Consider the following 20,567-nt stretch of genomic DNA (forward strand, 5'->3'; position numbering starts at 1 on the left):
ACGCACATCCGTCCAAACTCTTTCCAAATCACCGGAAAAACTCTCCTCCTCAGGCACAACCGATACCAATTTGGAGAATGACCCAAAAGACGGATGTCTCCCAGAACAACAAAAAAAAGGCGAACACCCAGCAGAAGAGGATGTATGGTTGTTAAGAGCAAATTCAGCAAGCGGCAGAAACTCAGACCACCCTTCTTGATTGTCTGCCACAAAACAACGCAAGAAGTGCTCAACATCCTGGTTCTTCCTTTCTGTCTGGCCATTAGACTCAGGATGATATCCAGATGAAAATGACAAAGGAAAACCCAACCTGTCACAAAAGGCATGCCAAAAACAAGCCACGAACTGAGGTCCCCTATCAGAAACAATGTCAGTAGGAAGACCATGGAGTCTGACAATCTCCTTGACAAAGGCCTTAGCGAGTGTCTTAGCGCAGGGTAGTTTGATGAAGGGAACCAAGTGACACATCTTGCTAAAACGGTCCACGACCACCCAGATGACCGTGAAACCCTCAGAGGGAGGAAGGTCAGTAATAAAGTCCATAGCCAGATGTGTCCAAGGTGCACTAGGAACCTCTAGAGGACAAAGCAACCCCGCAGCAGGAGTATGAGAAGACTTAGATCTAGCACACACAGTACATTGACGCACACACTTAATGACTTCCTTCTGCCATCCAGGCCACCAAAAACTGCGACCCACAAGTCTCTTGGTCTCAGAAATTCCTGGATGCCCTGCCAACCGAGACTCATGACACTCAACAAACAAATATCTCCTAAAGGTTCTAGGTACAAACAACCTCCCAGGGGGAGTGTTAGATGGGGCATTCTACTGTGCTTTAAGAATCTCATCTTCCAAAACGGAGTCCAATGCAGCAATCACCACACCTTCTTGTAAAATGCTCTCCTCCTCCTCAGCACCGACCATGGGAGAAAAGCTGCGAGACAAAGCATCAGCTTTAACATTCTTGGTACCCGGAATGTAAGTAACGGAAAAATTAAACCGCGAAAAAAAAAGTGCCCACCTAGCCTGACGGGCATTCAAGCGCTTGGCAGTGTCAAGATAGATCAGATTTTTATGATCAGTGAAAACCTGAATGGGAAAATCAGCACCTTCCAAGAGATGACGCCAGTGTTCAAATGCGAGTTTAATAGCCAGCAATTCCCGATTACCAATATCGTAATTAAGTTCAGTCTCAGAAAATTTTTTTGAAAAAAAGGCACAGGGATGTACTCCATCCTTGTTTTCCTGAGACAACACCGCAACGACCCCCACAGAAGGAGCATCAGCCTCAACCAAAAATGGCTTAGTCACATCAGGCTGCATAAGGATGGGGGCAGAGCTGAACCTCTCCTTTAGAAACACAAAAGCTTCAATGGCCTCAGAAGTCCACTGAACCGTATTAGAACCTTTCCCGGTGAGATCGGTCAGTGGTTAAACAATAATAGAAAATTTTTTAATGAATTTTCTGTAGTAATTGGTGAAACCCAAAAACCTCTGTATCGATTTCAAGCCAATAAGCCTAGGCCATTCCTGCACAGCTTGAACTTTCACCGGGTCCATCTCAAAGCCCTCGCTGGAGATAATGTAGCCCAAAAAACTAATTCTCTGTACAGCGAACTCACATTTCTCCAGCTTAGCAAAAAGAGAATTGTCAATCAATAACTGCAATACCTCACGTACGCTCCGCCTATGAGACTCCAGATCAGGCAAATAAATCAAAATGTCATCCAAATACACAACCACATTTTTGCCGATCAAAGGTCTAAGGATATCATTAATAAGATTCTGAAAAAATGCTGGTGCATTGGTAAGACCAAAAGGCATAACCAGATTCTCAAAATGACCCACAGGAGTGTTAAAAGCAGTCTTCCATTCATCACCCTCCTTCATACGCAACAAATTGTATGCCCCCCGGAGATCAATTTTAGAGAACCATTTGGCCCCCACTAACTGGTTAAACAAATCAGGAATCAATGGCAGTGGGTAGGGATTGTGTGCAGTAATTTTATTAATCTCGCGAAAGTCCAGACAAGGACGTAAACCGCCGTCCTTTTTTTAACAAAAAAAATCCAACAGCCACAGGTGACTTAGAGGGTCTGATATGACCGGCGGCCAAGCTCGTCTGTATGTATTCCTCCAAAGCCTTTCTCTCAGGAATAGTGAGATTAAATAAACCACTCTTAGGGAGAGTCGCTCCAGGGACAAATTCAATGGTACAATCATAGTCTCTATGAGGAGGCAAAACTTGCGACTCCTCCTCAGAAAAAACTTTCCAAAACTCCTGAATAGGTACAGGTAATTCCCCTTTATCCACAGCAGCAATGCGCCCGTTACAACACTTGTCATAACACTTAGGGCTCCAGGACTTAATTTCATTGGTAGACCAATCCAGTACAGGAATGTGCAATTTTAACCAGGGCAAACCCAACACTACTGGAGAAGGCAAATTATTTAATACCACCAAATCCAAATTTTCTTGGTGAATACCATTAATAGTGAGGGGAAATTCATAAATCTTGTGAGTAACACATTTCAAGGGAGAGCCATCGACAGAAACCACGGCAATAGGGGATGACAAAGGTTTGGGTTTTAATTTAAGTTTTTCCAAGAATCCCCCATCAATCACAGTCAGAGTAGAACCACAATCCACAAATACCCGAATTTCAATTAATTCTTCCTGAGCTGCGGTAGTAGCAGAAAGAAATACCCCCTTAGTATTTAAACAGGCTATGTGGGCATAACTGACCTTTTTTTTTTCTTTGCTCATACGAAGCATACAGTTCTTAATGAAATGGTCAGATTTTCCGCAATAAAAGCACAAGCCTTCAGAAAACCTGCGGTCTTTTTCCTGAGAGCGGGGTGACATCGCCCCAATCTCCGTCGGCTCTCCAATGTCAGTACAGACCCTCTCTGAACTCGGAGCTGACACGGCAGAGGATTTACTCTCATTAACCCTTGCACGCAGTCTCCTGTCCACCCGTATAGATAATTGCATTGCCTCCTGCAAGTTTCCAGGTGTAGGATAAGCAATCAGCAGATCCTTAACCCTTTCACCTAGCCCTGCAAGAAACTAACTTTTCAGAGTAGAATCGTTCCACCCCACCTGAGCAGACCACCGACGGAAGTGAGTACAATAATTTTCCACATTACCTGATCCCTGCCTCAAATGTCTCAATTCCGTCTCAGCTGATGAGACACGATCAGGATCATCATACAATAACCCCAAAGCAGAAAAAAAACGATTCACTGATCTAAAGCACGGATCACTAGGTTGGAGAGAAAAGGCCCATCCCTGAGGTTCCTTGCGAAAAAGTGACATTATGAACCCTATGCACTGTGATTCATCACCAGAGGATCTGGGTCTTAAACGAAAATACAATGAACAAGCATTTTTAAAGGAAAAAAAATCTTGTTGTTCACCAAAAAATAAATCAGGCAAACGTACCTTTGGCTCTACAAAATGCGCTCCAGAACAGCTACTCAGGTGTTGTTGGAGCTCGGCCACCTCCAGAGAGAGTCCCTGCAAGCGTTGAGCCAAATCCTGAACCTACACCATGATGGAAACTGGAGGTCTTTCCTTAGAGAAATTTTTGGGCTGGACTTACTGTTATGATCTGCTACAAGCACTAAGGAAAGACAGAAGATCTGTCCCTACAATAGAACTAAGCTTGATCCCTACGATTTAACGGGGAACCTGATCCTGCGATCAGACCCGCTAAAGTCCTCAGCTAGTCTGTACGAAGACCTATAGATGTGAGGAAGGGATCCCTACAAGAACTAGGGACTGGGAGTAAGATGGACACCTCCTAGCAGAAATTGTAGCAGAAAAGGACAAACAAACAACATAGAACATAGAGGTCAAGAGACCTAGCTAAACTGACGGAGTAAGGTAACAAAGCACCTGGCTAGCTTAAGAGTAGAAATTACAATGAAGTCCAGAAAGGCCAGAAGGGCGGAGCAGGATTAAATAGGCAAAAAAGGCCATGTGACCAGCAAACTAGAAAAAACCTAACAGGAGAGTTCTAACAGGAGGAGGCTGAGGAGGATGAAGTGCTGTATCTGTAGAACGTGGGGGCAACCCTGATTGACCTAGGGCCCGCAATCCTTGGCGTCGAGAGGACGTGTTCCTTCCCAAGGTCCGACTGGGTCCCAGCTTCCACTATGTTAACCCAGTGTGCGGTCAGCGAGATGTACCCTCCCTGCCCACAAGCACTTGTCCACGTGTCCATGGTTAGGTGGACTTTACCGGTAACTGCATTGTTGAGAGCATGACTAATGTTTTGGGACACGTGCTTGTGTAATGCGGGGATGGCACACCGGGAGAAATAGTGGTGGGTGGGGACTGAGTACCAAGGGACAGCCGTTACCATCAGGTTGTGGAATACTTCCGTCTCCACGAGTCTAAAAGGCAACATTTCAACCGCAAGCAGTCATGAAATGTGAGAATTTAGTAGTGTGGCCTGTGGGGCAGTGGCTGCATATTTGCGCTTGCATTCCAAGGACTGGGGTATGAAAAACTGAACGCTGTGCTGGGACAAGGACATGGTCATGCTTCCTGATGCTGCTACTTGAGAGAGTGCAATGACAGGTGCAGGGCAGGTGGCGTCTTTGCATGCACCATGGACAGGGAATTGGCTGGCATGCACAACAGCGGAAGAACCAATGGTGCCACCCGCAGACACTGGTTTTGGACACTGGGGTTCGGCCCACAAAGTCGGGTGCTTTGCTGTCATGTGCCTGATCATACTGGTGGTGGTCAGGCTGGTTGTTTTGCCACCCCTGCTGATGCTGGCCTGGCAGGTGGTGCAAATGGCCTTTTTGGGGTTATCGGCAGAGTCTTTAAAAAACAACCAGAATCGGGAAGACCTAACAGTTGTACTGGCAACTTCCTTCGTGTTGGTGTTACGGGGAATGGTTGCCTGCCTTCTGTCTGCGGCCACCACACTGCTTCTTCCTACCTGTTGGGGTGCTCTGCCTCCCTCCCCCTGTGTGCTGCTGTCCTAGCTCTGCATGTCCTCCTACCAGGTTAGGTCAGTTATTATATCATCCACCACTTCGTCTTCCACTTCCGCACCCTCCTCCTGACTTTCTGGCAATTGTGTCTCATCATCGTCCACCTCTTGGGACACTTTCCCACCGTCGCCTTCATGTGACCGTGGCTGCTCAAATATTTGGGCATCGCTACGCGCAATCTCCTCTTGCCCCGCTTCAAGTGGACCAGGCGAGAGGCCCGAATCTATAAATGGAAAAGTGAACAGCTCTTCGGATTGTCCAAATGTGGGATCAGTTGTCTCCGGGCACTCGGCATGGTGGGAGGAAGGAGGATCAGGGTGAGGAATATGCGGTCAAGACTCAGGGCTACTGAGACTTGACCGTGGTGGTGGTGGCTAAGTGACTGGAAGCATTATCCACTATCCAACCAAAAACCTTTTGACACTGCTCTGGGTTTGCTGTGGTACAATTTCAGCTTGCCCACGGCCTTGTCCTCGGCCTCTGCATGCACCATTACCATCATGTCCAGTCCCCCATCCCTTTGCCACGTGCCTTGCCCATTTTAAATGGAGGACAGTATCTTCCACGCTCAATAGAAATGACTAAGTTTGGAGCCAACTTATTTGTGATCCGTGTGACGGAGAAAACAGAGTTTTAAAAACCTGGCCTGTAGGTAAGTAGTTTGAACAGCAAACGGCTGTGAATTGCTTCACTGACACACTAAAGGAAATTTTTAATGGAGGCCAGAAATGGCAGTATTTTCTGACAACATATATGTGATCCGTGTGATGGAGAAAACACAGTTTTAAATAACTGGCCTGTAGGTAAGTAGTTTGAAGAGCAAACTGCTGTGATTTGCTTCACTGTCTCACTGAAAGAAATTTTTAATGGAGACCAGAAATGACAGTATTTTCTGACAACATATATGTGATCCGTGTGACGGAGAAAACAGAGTTTTAAACACTTGGCCTGTAGGTAAGTAGTTTGAACAGCAAACTGCTGTGAATTGCTTCACTGACACACTGAAAGAAATTTTTAGTGGAGGCCAGAAATGGCAGCATTTTCTGACTACGTAATATGTGACCCGTGTGAAGGAGAAAACAGATTTTTAAATACCTGGCCTGTAGGTAAGTAGTTTGAACAGCAAACTGCGGTGAATTGCTTCACTGACACACTAAAGGAAATTTTAAATTGAGGCCAGAAATGGCAGTATTTTTTGACAACGTATATGTGATCCGTTTGACAGAGAAAACACAGTTTTAAATAGCTGGATTTCTAGCGCTGTAATTTGGAAAGGACCTGGCTGTATTCTGCAGTGCCAACAAGCAAATGGTGCAGAAAAATACACAAACAAATCTCTCCCTGACCCAGCAGTACCTCTCCCTACACTGTCTAATTCCGGAGTGACTGTAACGAACATGGAGGCGCCAGGTCTGATATAAACCCGATGACGCTATGCGGCCAGCCAATCACTTTAATGCCACAACCAACATGGCTGCGGCATTACAGTGAGTGGCAGACAATCCCTGCATGTCTAAAGAGTGCCAAACATGCAGGGAGGGGACCCGAGCTCCCGCCGAGCAACCCTGGAAATACTCGGCGAGTAGTAAGATGCTCGGGCAAGCACCGAGCAGTAGCGAGCATCCTCGCTCATCACTAGTGTCCCTGCTTTATGTGTCTTTAAATTCTTAGTGGGCTTTTTCCTAAATTTGGTCAGCCGTTGGACTCACTGCATGCCCTATAACTGTATAGTAGACTCTCTCCTTTCTAATGGGAATTTGTCGTTACTGTGGCTCTGCTCTATGTGTCTTTAAATTCTTAGTCGGGTATTTCCTAAGATTAGTCAGCCATTGGACTCACTGCATACCCCATAACTGTATAGCAGACCCTCTCCTTTCTAATGGGAACATGTCGTACTAGTTACTGTGGCCCTGCTCTTGTAAAGGACATATTGATATTCACTCCACTTCTGTTTCTTGTTTCTAAAATCATGTTATTATACTCCTTGCATAGCATACATTCTTTTCACAGACACAGAGCATTCTGAAGGCTACACTCTGCTCCTATTCTAACTAGTTTACACTGGGATGTGTAACTTTGTGTAACTCTCCATCATGCGCCGAGCTTATGATAATATGACCATATGTGTGTTTCCGTAATAATTGTACTAACATTGGCTTATGCTTGTAGCTTGGCTGCAGGTGATTGGTTATTGATACATTCAAAACTATATATAATAAGTAGAATAAACGGGGTTAGAGATTCTCCAAATCCTCCCATACAGAGCCCTGTCTCCATCAGGCTTTCTGTTGGATTGCGCAAACAATCATGTAACATAGAAATTTCACACTCACTTGGTCAACCGTGAAGGGTCGTTGTTGCCCTCCCCTCAACACTCTATGTGTCTTTAAATTCTTAGTTGGAAATTTCCTAAAATTGGGCAGCCATTGGACTCACTGCATACCCTATAACTGTATAGCAGACCCTCTCCTTTCTAATGGGAACATGTCGTACTTGTTACGGTGGACCTGCTCTATGTGTCTTTAAATTCGGAGTGGGGATTACACTAAAATTGGTCAACCGTTGGACTCACTGCATACCCTATAGCTGTATAACAGATCAGCTCCTCTCTAATGGGAACATGTCGCACTTGTCACTGTGGCCCTGCTCTATGTGTCTTTAAATTCTTAGTGGGGTTTTTCCTAAAATTGGTCAGCCGTTGGACTCACTGCATACCCGATAACTGTATAGCAGACCCTCTCCTTTCTAATGGGAATTTGTCGTTAGTGTGGCCCTGCTCTATGTGTCTTTAAATTCTTAGCGGGGTTTTTCCTAAAATTGGTCAGCCGTTGGACTCACTGCATGCCCTATAACTTTATAGCAGACTCTTCTGTTTCTAATGGGAATTTGTCGTTACTGTGGCCCTGCTCAATATGTCTTTAAATTCTTAGTGGGGAATTTCCTAAAATTTGTCAATCGTTGGACTCACTGCATACCCTATAACTATATAGCAGACTCTCTCCTTTCTAATGGGAACATGTCGTACTTGATACTGTGGCCCTGCTCTATATGTCTTTAAATTCTTAATGAGGTTTTTCCTAAAAGTGGTCAGCCGTTGGACTTTCTGCATACCCTATAACTGTATAGCAGACCCTCTTCTTTCTAATGGGAACATGTGGTACTTGTTACTGTGGCCCTGCTCTATGTGTCTTTAAATTCTTAGTGGGGTTTTTCCTAAAATTGGTCAACCTTTGGACTCACTGCATACACTATAACTGTATAGCAGAGTCTCTCCTTTCTAATGGGAATTTGTTGTTACTGTGTCACTGCTCTATGTGTCTTTAAATTCTTAGTGGGCTTTTTCCTAAAATTGGTCAGCTGTTGGACTCACTGCATACTCTATAACTTTATAGCAGACCCTCTCCTTTCTAATGGGATCATGTGGTACTTGTTAGTGTGGCCCGGCACTATGCGTCTTTAAATTCTTAGTGGGGTTTTTCCTAAAATTGGTCAACCTTTGGACTCACTGCATACCCTATAACTGTATAGCAGACAGTTCTAATGGGAATTTGTCATTACATTGGCCCTGCTCTATGTCTGTAATTTCTTAGTGGAGTTTTTCCCACTTGTTAATAATGGGAACAAAAAAGCATAGCCGGCTGATGGTTCTCTAATAGTGTTGAGCGAGTATGTTCTATTTACCCTTTCGCCGAGTACGCTCAGTACGCTCAGTTTTATTACATGCGAGGAATGTTTATTTCTTACACATTCCTCACATGTAATAAAGCTGTCAAATAGTTGCAAATCATGCACACGGGAGCGATTCAACCATATCACCGAGCTGCTGTAAATACTCGGAGCTCAGCCCGAGTATTCTCGGACAGAACATACTCGCTCAACCCTACACTCTAACAATAGCTACAACCGACTGCTGGCCTTTTAAGAATAGTAAAGGCCGTCTGATGGCCCTATAAAAATAGGCTTTATGACTTTCAGAGTCCCTCCATCATAAATGAAACAGGATGTGTCTGATGATGTGTCACACACCACATTGCCAGATAAGGTTGTAAAATGTTAAAATGACATTTCCTGGTGAATGCATTTGTTTTAAAAAATAACGTAAAAAATCCCCAAAACAATAGGATCTTTCTTTTGTATAAAAAACAGAGTCGCCAATTTAACCTCAATGTAATCACATTGCTCAGCTCCTGCACCTCCTCCTCCATCTCCGAAATTACCACATCAGTCACAAGCTGACAGCACTGCAGCACTGCCTTGGCCAAGCGGCAACAGGCTATGCTGAAAATACACATATAGCAAAAGGAAAGCCATCTCACCCAGTACTTAGAATCCAGTTTGTGGATCCACACCAGAATATGCTCAAAAGAAAGGAATAGTTGTTCCAGCGTCTGGTAAAATAATTCTTTCTTTATTTCGAACGCTCACTTGCTTTCTTTATCACATCATCATGATGCACTGCATGATGCAGTGATAAAGAACGCAAGTGAGCGTTCGAAACGCGTCTTGCTCCCCTACCTTGTCTATGCAACCTTTGTAATTTTTTGCAAGTTTTTAATGGACGAAAAATAAAGAAAGAATTATTTTACTAGACGCTGGAACGACTATTCCTTTTTTTTGTGATGAAGATAACATGCTTAATGCTTAGGTGATAAACTGCCCAGCGCTGCCGAGCTGTAACACATCAGCCTGATCTGTGCCTCTCACCGCAGAACATACAGTCAGGCATGGTCGTGTGTGACAATGGGCGGAACCTGGTGATGGAGAAAAGACTGCTGGAGTAGATACAATTTCCCTCTATGCCAGTCCTTTCACTGAGCTAAAGAATATGGCTGTGGTGAAATACAACTCCCACTGAGAAGCCGTTTCTCATTGAAAAACATTGTGCCAACCAGAGGATTTGATTCTGAGGGCTCGCCTTTCTCCCGCGCTCAAAAGCCCCATAGCAGCTGCAAAGTTAGCGCTATTATGAACTCTCCTGAGGTAGAAGCCAGGGCACACCAGAGGATTTTTTGGTTGGACCATCCAATCCTGCCGAGAACCAGTCCTGGCTAAGAAAAGTGTGTGGGAAGGTTCCCGGACCCTCTATGGCTGGTTTTTAACTGAAGAGGAAACACACGCAAACACGGGGAGAACATACAAAGTCCTTGCAGATGTTGTCCTTGCTGGGATTTGAACCCAGGATCCCAGCGCTTCAAGGCTTCAGTGCTAACCACTGATCCAATGAGCTGCTGTTCACCCTCTAATATCTAACAGGCTGGAGAAACTTGCACCTACTGCCACTCTATATTCAGCTCCTTTGTGAGAAACTAATGTATTTGGGCAGCCACTTGATCTACCAAATAAAATTCCTGAGAAGGAAATTAGGGATGGCTTTGCTACTGGTACTGGGGGCAGTGCTAATATCATGGTGTCGTACCATAGTTTACTGGAAAAATTCCAGGCTGGTAGGAGGCAAGCAAATTCCCACAGAAAAGTACCAGCAGTAATGTTCAGGGACCCACGGTTGTAAAAGGCGGAGACAACACCGGGAGAAATAATGACGGCTGGGGACAGAGTATGGACACGAGGCATGAGGTTGTGAAAAGCTTCCGCCTCCATGAGCCTAAAAGGTCACATTTCAAGTGCAAGCAGCTGCCCAGAAATCTGGCAGTTTAGGATTGTGGCCTGTGGGTGGGAGGGTGGGTGTCTGGCTGCATACTTGCGATTGCAATTCAAGTAACAGAAAACTAAGCAGATAGTGGTCTCTATCATCATTATGGCCTTGCCTCGGCACTATGAACTCTCCTGAAGTTCTCCTTCAGGAGAGTTCTCAGTGCCGAGGTGAGGCCATGACCTCGGTGAGCAAGGGCTCACCGGAGGTGTCTCCGGTGATCTGGTGGGTCCGTCCATCCCTGCCGAGAAGCAGCCCTGGCTAAGAAAAGTGTGGGGGAAGGTTCCCAGACATTCTATGGCTGCTTTTTTAATGTGGATCGGATGTGCTTATGCATGTTATTTCCCAAACCGCATTGCAGATGTGTGTGTGTGTCAAAGCATCACTGACAAGTGCGAGTTGATGTTTGATGGGCTGCCATTGCTTCTGCAACAAGCTCAATTACAGGACTTCCTGGGAGAAATGACATGCAGGGTAGATACGGTTTCCCTCTATGCCAGTCCTTTCACCGAGCTAAATACAACTCTTAGCAAAAAAAGCTGTGGACTGGCTCCGTACTATCCCTGGCCACATTCACCTGTCCACGTGTTTGTGGTTAGGCGGTCCTTCTCAGTAAGTGCACTGGGAAGGGCAAGGGTAATGTTGTGGGACCCGTGCTTGTGGAATGCGGAGACGATACCGGGAGAAATAGTGGTGGCTGGGGACCGAGTATGGATATCCGGTCGCCGCCGCCATAAGATTGTGGACAGGTTCCACCTCCACGAGCCTAAAAGGTCTCATTTCAAGTGCAAGCAGCTGTCAAAAATTTGGCAGTATAGTATTGCAGTCGGTGGGTGGCTGGCTGGCTGCCTGCATACTTGTGCTTGCATTCCAAGGAATGGGGTAGGGACAACTGAATGCTGCACTGGGACAAGGACGTGGACAATGATTGTTGTAAGTCTGCAATGACAGGTGCATGACGGGAGGCATCTTCGCATGCGCCAAGGATCACTTATGATGGGCACACTTTCAGGCAGTGACCTGGGAGTCAGAGATGCTTCCTGAGGTCTTCTCCATGGTGATCCCATGTCTTTTCAGCACTGTATGCATGTGTCTGATGATGTGTCACACACCACATGGCCAGATAAGGTTGTAAAATGTTAAAATTACATTTCCCAGTGAATGCATTTGTCTTGGTTGAAAGCAATGCAAAAGTGCAAAAATGCATCAAAAACGCTATGTGTGAGCATAGCCCAAGGTGTGAAGGAGTATTTTTTGTTTTTGTTTTTTTATTTTGCCTTATATACAAGTCATTACCCTGGAAATGATGTTTCTTAACATATTTCCCGGGAAAATATATTTTGGTTTAGTTTTTGTTTGTTTTATTGTGAGTCCTTAAAAGTGGCGTAATACTCTGACAACGTTGTTGACAGCAGTGACCTGGAAGTCAGAAATCCAAGGGTCTTCCCCATGCTGTTCCCTTGTCATTTGAGCACTGTTCCCATCAATTTTCCAGCGGTATGATGCTAAAGCATAGTTTTCTACGTTTTTTTTTACGGCATTCACTGAAGTTGTTAACTAGTGTGACATTTTTATAGATTGGATTGTTCTGGACACGGCAATGCCACATATGTGTACTTTTTTATTTATTTTTTACATAAAAATGTGTATTTATTGGTGTAATACTTTTTATTATTTTGAAATATATATTTTTTATATTTTTACAATTTTTTTTTACTTTTTTACATAGTCCCTCTATGGGACTTTCACTTTTTTCACTTTTTTAAAGGTATAATGCATTGCAATGCACTAGCATCTCAGTGCAGTTTACCAAGACTGAAAACTTCTTAGACCATGCTGTGAGCATTGTCTCTGAAGCTTTCCGTAGCTTGGTGACCCATGGGTCATCATGACGACCCTGAGTCACCATGGCAATGATTGGGGCCCCGTGATGACATCATGGCACCAATATGAAAGCAGAAGGATCATCCATCCCTCTACCTGCCTCCTTAATGTTGGAATCGCTCTCGATTGTGGCATTTAGGGAGTTAAAAGTGAGGCGAGGGGCTGGCAATGCTCCTTGTTGTTAGTGCAGGAGTCCAGCCATTGGGAGTGCTGAGCTCCTGCTCTGTTCGAGTAGGAGGTGCTGATATTTCAGCATCTCCTGTGCGATCATGCTGGGATTGGTCAGAAAGATTGACTGACCGATCACAGCTATCTGGGTGAAGGGACCAATGGCATGGGCCCCTGCACGTCTCTGCACCCTGTCAGTGACAGCTGTCAGCACTGAACTATCACTGCGTGTTTACACAGTTCAAAGTCATGATGGACAAAGCACGTCAAGCCGGAACTAATGTGGCGCCCCTAAGGGTTCAGTCGCCACAGAGGTACTGCACCTCAGATGAGGTGTGGTATCTACTCTTCCAGGTAAGGATGGAGCATCACCCAGGACCCCACCTCACCACTCAATACTACACCACTCCTGTCCTGTAGGGGGCCTAAATGCACCAGGGTGCTGCCCTGGTCCGGGATAGAGGAGATGGGGGGAATAAAAGATAGGGGGAACCATGTAGTGGGTGAGGGTGGAGGACACACTTTTAGGAAACACTTATAGATTCATATTTAATCTACGGCCATCTTAGGTTCAAGGTCTTTGATTGTGGTCTTCTGTTAGGGTCCAGCAAGAGTCTGTAGCTGGCTGAAGATACACGGTCCTCGTACTCTGGCCTTGAGACGAGGAGTGGGTCTAAGTTAACCACTGTCTCTACCCGGTCAGGGTCCTGTCCTAAGAAGGCCTTGGAGGGGAGCAGAGGAGATAGGCTCCACAGGCAAAAGGATCCCAGGAGGATATGGACGGAGCAGAGTCGCCACCTGTATTCTTTACTCCGGCTTAGCCAGAGGGATTCCTGCTGCAAAAGGGGTGACCGGCCCCCGATATCTGACTGTGCACTTCACGTCACTGTTGGAAAAGCCCGGCGGCTTAGTGGATCCCAGGGAGGAACACAAGAGGGTAGAGAAGGAGAAGGAGAGGGAGAGGAAGACACTGACGGGGTCTTGACAGGTGCTCCTTATCTACCTGGGAAGTGCGGAACCCCCTTCCCGGTGGCTGCAGTACGCCGTGTGTAGCAGAGAGAAGCTTTGCGGCTGAAAGTTCATCTAAAGTGAGTAAAGACCCGGATGACTTCATTCACCGCCTCCGCTTGTGTATTCCTGCGCGGCACTGCACCCATCATACCTCCTTACAGTTTTCCAACCACTGCCCTGAGGCCTACTCCGCCTGTGGGGAGTAGTACCAACCGAGCTGCTCAAAACACCAGCCTCAGAGGACTGTAGCAGCGCTGGTGGCCATCACCAGAAACCACAGGTGGCATAGTCGAACAGACCACTTATCCGAAAAGAAGCCCATTATTTTCATGTGACAGCCCTGGGCACGGAACGGGTTTAGGCCACGACTGCATCCCCGCGACACCTACACTGACCCGGCTGCGAGTAACCCCACCGCTCAGGGAGGACGAGGCGTCACACTAACACCCCCTCATGACGGGCTACATTGGGGAAAATAAGTATTTGCCAATTTTGCAAGTTTTCCCGCCTACAAAGAATGTAGAGATCTGTAATTTTTATCGTAGGTACACTTCAACTGTGAGAGACAGAATCTAAAAACGAATCCAAAAAATCACATTGTATGATTTTTACATAATTAATTTGCATTTTAATGCATGAAATAAGTATTTGATACAATAGAATAACAGAACTTAAAATTTGGTACAGAAATCTTTGTTTGCAATTACAGAAGTCAGACGTTTCCTATAGTTCTTGACCAAGTTTGCATGCACTGCAGCAGGGATTTTGGCCCACTCCTCCATACAGATCTTTTCCAGATCTTCCAGGTTTCAGGGCTGTTGCTGGGCAAGATTGAGTTTCAGCTCCCTCCAAAGATTTTCTTTTGGGTTCAGCTGAGGAGACTGGCTAGGCCATTCCAGGACCTTGAAATGCTTCTTACGGAGCCACTACTTTTTTGCCCTGGCTATATTTTTCAGGTCATTTTCATGCTGGAAGACCCAGCCACGACTGATCATCAATGCTCTTACTGTGGGAAATAGGTTGTGTCAAAAATCTCGCAATACATGACCCCATCCATCCTTGCTTAAATACTGTGCAGTCGTCCTATGCTCTTTGCAGAAAAACACCCCCCAAAGTATGATATTTCCCTAACCATGCTTCACGGTTGGGACGGTGTTCTTGGGGTTGTACTCATCCTTCTTTTTCTTCTAAACACAGCTTGTGGAGTTTATTCCAGAAAGTTCCATTTTGGTCTCATCTGACCACATGACCTTCTCCCATGCCTTCTCTGGATCATCCAAATGGTCATTGGTGAACTTCAAATGGTCCTGGACATGTGCTGGTGTGAGAAAGGGGACCTTGCATGCCCTGCAGGATTTTAATCCATGATGGCGTAGTGTGTTACCAATGGTAATGTTTGAGACTGTGGATCAAGTTCTCTTCAAGTCATTGACCACATCCTCCCTTGAAGTACTGGGATGATTCCTGACCTTTCTCAGAATCATCATTACCCCACGAGGTGAGATCTTGCATGGAGTCCAAGACGAAGGAAGATTGACAGTAATTTTGTGTTTCTTCCATTCTCTAATAATTTTGCAATCAATTGTTGCCTTCTCAACATGCTGCTTGCCTATTGTACTGTAGACCATCCCGACATTGTGCAGGTCTACAATTTTTGCTCTGGTGTCCTTAGACAGCTCTTTGGTCTTGACCATGGTGGAGAGGTTGGATTGTGATTGATTGTAGTTCAAATAGGGGCAATTAATACAGGTAATGAGTGCAGAGTAGGAGGGCTTCTTAAAGAAAAACTAACAGGTCTGTGAGAGCCAGAATTCTTGCTGGTTGGTAGGTGATCAAATACTTATTTCATGCAATAAAATGCAATTTAATTATTTAAAAATAATACAATGTGATGTTCTGGATTTGTTTTTTAGATTCAGTCTCTCACAGTTGAAGTATACCTATGGTAAAAATTACAGACCTCTCCATTCTCTGAAGGTGGGAAAACTTGCAAAAATCAGCAGTCTATCAAATACTTATTTTCCCCACTGTATGTTCGTCATTAGACGTAAAGGGGTTAAGTGTCATTTTGACAAACACGTATGGAAGCATTATGTTTCTGTTAACTTTCTTAAGGATTTAAATGGGAAAAAAAATCACACCAATTTTTACACTATTTACCAATCACCATTGTCTCTTAGCTGTACTCTATGTATTGTTATGAATATAGGGATACTAAATATGTTTATGTTGTTTACTGGTCTGTGATGTTTATTTTTAAAAGTATTAAGAAATGTGATTAATATAATTGTTTTTAATAATTTTGTAGAAAATAAAATCTCTTTTCTTTTACCTCTAGTATACGGTATATAGAAATGTACTGAGAAAGAAAGAAAGAAAGAGAGAAAGAAAGAAAGAAAGAAAGAAAGAAGAGAAACACCTAACTATCTGACTGAAAGAGCTTAATATAAACTGTTTCCTCAGACAACTGAAAAAAGAGTAGGCTTTCTTAGATTCCACTACTCCATCTACTATTCCACCACGCGAATGGTGACAGAAGATGCCGAGATTTGACGAGCGGAGGTACGGGATGCGGTGAGCATAATATCAGAGCGGTGGTCGGCAGCCTGACATTGTACTACTGTCAGACTACCGAACAGGATTGCCAATTTGAATTTTTTCCCCAGATAGCTTATCAAATAATTCAGGAAAAACAATATTTTTTACAAATACATTTATACAGCCTATAATTCTGATATGAAAACATCAGCTGCATTCATTGTAAACTGTAAAATGATGATAATTACCGTCTAATTAATTTGTTTGTTTCTTCAGCTTCAAAACGATGCAGGATATTAAAATCGGATATTGCAGAACAATCTGGATAAGATGACTGAGTGGGCAAACACTTGGCAGATGAGATTTAATGTAGATAAATGCAGAGTAATGCACCTAGGATGGAGTAATCTAATCTTATTGCCAAGTTAAGAAGAAAAAGAATACATTTAACAATGTGCACACCCAAAATAATCAAAATTTTATTACAAGCAAGACAAATAGGACATGATTAAAACCTGACATAAAATCAACACATGGTTGCAGATGAAGAATACACTAATACACAGGAACAGGATAAAGTTTACATAAATTGCACCAGGCCCAAATACATTTATGGTGGTATTAACACATAAGGAATATACATATATGTATCAGATCTAATATACACCAATAATACACAAATAAACAATCAATATTATTCCATTGGTTAAATGCACATGATTAATAAGCCTGACCACAGTGAATAAATGCTGTCATGACATATAGGTATAGCTATGTAGAAAATAATCAATATTCCATTAGTTTGATGCACATTATTGCTGCATACACATTAAATGGGATACAACACACACTAAGCATAGCAACATGTAATGGGGATTTTAAAAGAAACCCAGTGGTCAATATAAAATACCCATATGATCAAAATGTTTGCTATATGGATGAAAATAAATGGCAGACCATTCGGATGAAAACACAACAAACAAAGAGAACCACCGAATGTTGGGTTCAACAATCAAAATAGACAATAACTGGAAAGGATAAAAACCCTTTATTGAACATATGGTTAGAGTGGGACTACAAAGACAAGAGTGCCCGCACTCAAAGGTGGTAAAACGCCACAAAATGATACAAGAACAACAATATTTAGTGGACCAATATATGTCCAGCTGAAGCCAATGTCTTCTGCAATAAAAGTAAAATAATAAACCAACATCATCCTTACCTTTACATGGTTCCCACGACGGCTCCAGCTCTGCTACATTCACATCACAGGCTGGATCGCAGCCGAAAGCTGCCATCCAGCTTGCCATGCCGCAGACACTGAGAAGAGCAGGCATGCTTGCGCTCTGCAGTGTCTGGCTGTAATGGCATCCAGATGAGCCGAGGTCATGTCCAATGAACTCAGCTCACCTCATGCACGTCACTGACAGCGTGGGAAAATTCTCCTGTGCTCAGCGCTTCAGCAGGAGAATTCTCCCATGCTGGGATGGCATTGAGATGACAGGCTGGATCGCAGCTGAGCGCTGCCATCCAGCATGCCATCCTTCATAGACACTGCAGAGCGCAGGCATGCTTGCACTCTGCCGTGTCTCTAAAGGATGACAAGCTGGATGGCAGCTTTCAGCTGCGATTCAGCCAGTCATCGAAATGCCATCCCAGCATGGGAGAATTCTCCTGCTCAAGCGCTGAGCGCAGGAGAATTCTTCCACGCTGTCAGTGACGTGAATGAGGTGAGCTGAGTTCATTGGACATGAGCTCACCTCATGCACGTCACTGACAGCATGGGAAAATTCTCCTGCGCTCAGCACTTCAGCAGGAGAATTCTCTCACGCTCACTGCAAGCGCAGGAGAATTTTCCCACGCTGTCAGTGACGTGCGTGAGGTGAGCTGAGTTCATTGGACATGCACTCGGCTCATCTTTATGCCGTCACAGCCAGACACTGAGGAGCGCAAGCATGCCTGCGATTCTCAGTGTCTGCGGCATGGCAAGCTGGATGGCAGCTTTCGGCTGTGATCCAGCCTGTCATGTGAATGCAGCAGAGCTGGAGCCGTCGTGGGAGCCATGGAAAGGTAAGGATGATGTTGGTTTATTATTTTACTTTTATTGCAGAAGACATTGGCTTCAGCTGGAATGGGCGTGATGGTAAGTATGGTTTAATTTAGAACAATAAAGAATTGTGTGTTTATTTCAATTAAAGGACCTTACAGTATTCTGGGTGTTTGTGGGTTTTTTTTAACTTTGACTATGGGGTTAGTAATGGGGGTGTCTTATAGACGTCACTCCATTACTAACCCGGGCTTGATGTCAGCTGGCATTATAAGCTGACATCAACCCCAGCCCTATTACCCCACTGCCTCCACTACAGGGCAGTGGGAAGAGCGAGGCTAAGTGCCAGAATTGGCGCATCCTATGGATGCGCCATTTCTGGGGCGGCTGACGGCTGGTGTTTCTAGCCTGGGAGGGGGCCAATATTCATGGCACCCTTCCTGGGCTATTAATATCAGCCCCCAGCTGTCTGCCTAGCCTTTGCTAGCTATTAAAATAGGGGGGACCCCACGACATTTTTTGGGGGTTCCCCATTTTAATAGCTAGTAAAGGCTAGGTATTCAGCTGGGGGCTGATATTAGCAGCCTGGGAAGCTCCGTGGGTATTACTCCCTTCCCAGGCTTCAAACATCTGCCTCAGCTGTCTGCTTAACCTCCGCTAGAGACTAAAATTACGGGGAACCCCACGCCAATTTTTTTTTTTATTAAATCCTTTATTTTAACACTAAATGACAAGTACAGTAATCAACACTATCACTGTACTTCTTATATATGTGACTGACATGTTTCTAAGTATCTAATCTATGTGTGATGCTTTATTCTTTCTATTCTAAATTGTCGGGTACCGATGCTGAATTGCCAGCCGGCTTTTTTAAAGAGACGGTGCATGAAAACACTATTATTTTTTTAAATAAATCCTTTAACACTAAATGACAAGTACAGTAAGCTGAGCACTGCCATCCAGCTTGTCATCCTTCAGAGACACTGCAGAGCGCAGGCATTATGGGAACTTCCGATTCCGGTATTCGATATTCTAAAAGTATCGGAACTCAGTATCGGAACTCCGATACCGCGAATATCGGTCCATACCCGATATTTCAGTATCGGAATGCTCAACACTACTGGTAATGATAAATAGAATCCACCTGTGTGTAATCAAGTCTCCGTATAAATCCACCTGCTCTGTGATAGTCTTAGGGTTCTGTTTCAAGTGCAGAGAGCATCATGAAGTCCAAAGAACACACCAGGCAGGTCCGAGATACTGTTGTGGCAAAGTTTAAAGCCGGATTTGGATACAAAAAGATTTCCCAAGTTTTAATCATCTCAAGGAGCACTGTGCAAGTGATCATATTGAAATGGAAGGAGTATCAGACCACTGCAAATCTACCAAGACCCAGCCATCCCTCTAAACTTTCATCTCTAACAAGGAGAAGACTGATCAGAGATGCTGCCAAAAGGCCCATGATCACTCTGGATGAACTGCAGAGATCTAAAGCTGAGGTGGGAGAGTCTGTCCATAGGACAACAATCAGTCGCACAATGCACAAATCTGACCTTTATGGAAGAGTGGCAAGAAGAAAGCCATTTCTCAAAGATATCCATAAAAAGTCTCGTTTGAAGTTTGCCACAAGCCACCTGGGAGATACACCAAACATGTGAAATAAGGTCCCCTGTTCAGATGAAACCAAATGCCACAATGCAAAATGATATGTTTGGCGAAAAAGCAACACAGCTCATTGTTAGAACCTTGCTCTTAGGTTTTTTCCTTTGCTGGTCACATGACCTTGTTGGCCTATATAATCCTGCTCTGCCCTTCTGGCTTTGCTGGACTTCATTGTATAACTACTTTCTAGCTAGCCTGTGCTCTGTATCTAACTCTGTTAGTTTGCTTGGTCTACGGACCTCTATGTTCTATATATTTTGTTTGTTCGTCTGTCTGCTACTATTTCTGTTAGGAGGTGTCCCATTTTCCTCCCAGTCCTTAGTACTTGTAGGGATTCCTTCCCCAACATCTATAGGTCTCCGTACAGACTAGCTTAGGACTTTAGCAGGTCTGATCGCAGGATCAGGTTCCCTGTTACATCGTAGGGATTCAGCTGAGTTCTATCGTAGGGACAGATCTCCTCTCTTTCCTTAGCTCTGGTAGCAGAACATAACAGTAAGTCCAGCCTGCAAATTCTCTAAGGAAAGATTTTTCTGTTCCATCATGGTGTCGGTTCAGGATTTGGCTCATCGCCTGCAGGGACTCTCTCTGGAG

Source organism: Phyllobates terribilis, unplaced genomic scaffold (assembly GCF_046119375.1).
Source record: "Phyllobates terribilis strain yellow unplaced genomic scaffold, ASM4611937v1 Scaffold_3__8_contigs__length_932513732, whole genome shotgun sequence".
NCBI lineage: Eukaryota > Metazoa > Chordata > Amphibia > Anura > Dendrobatidae > Phyllobates > Phyllobates terribilis.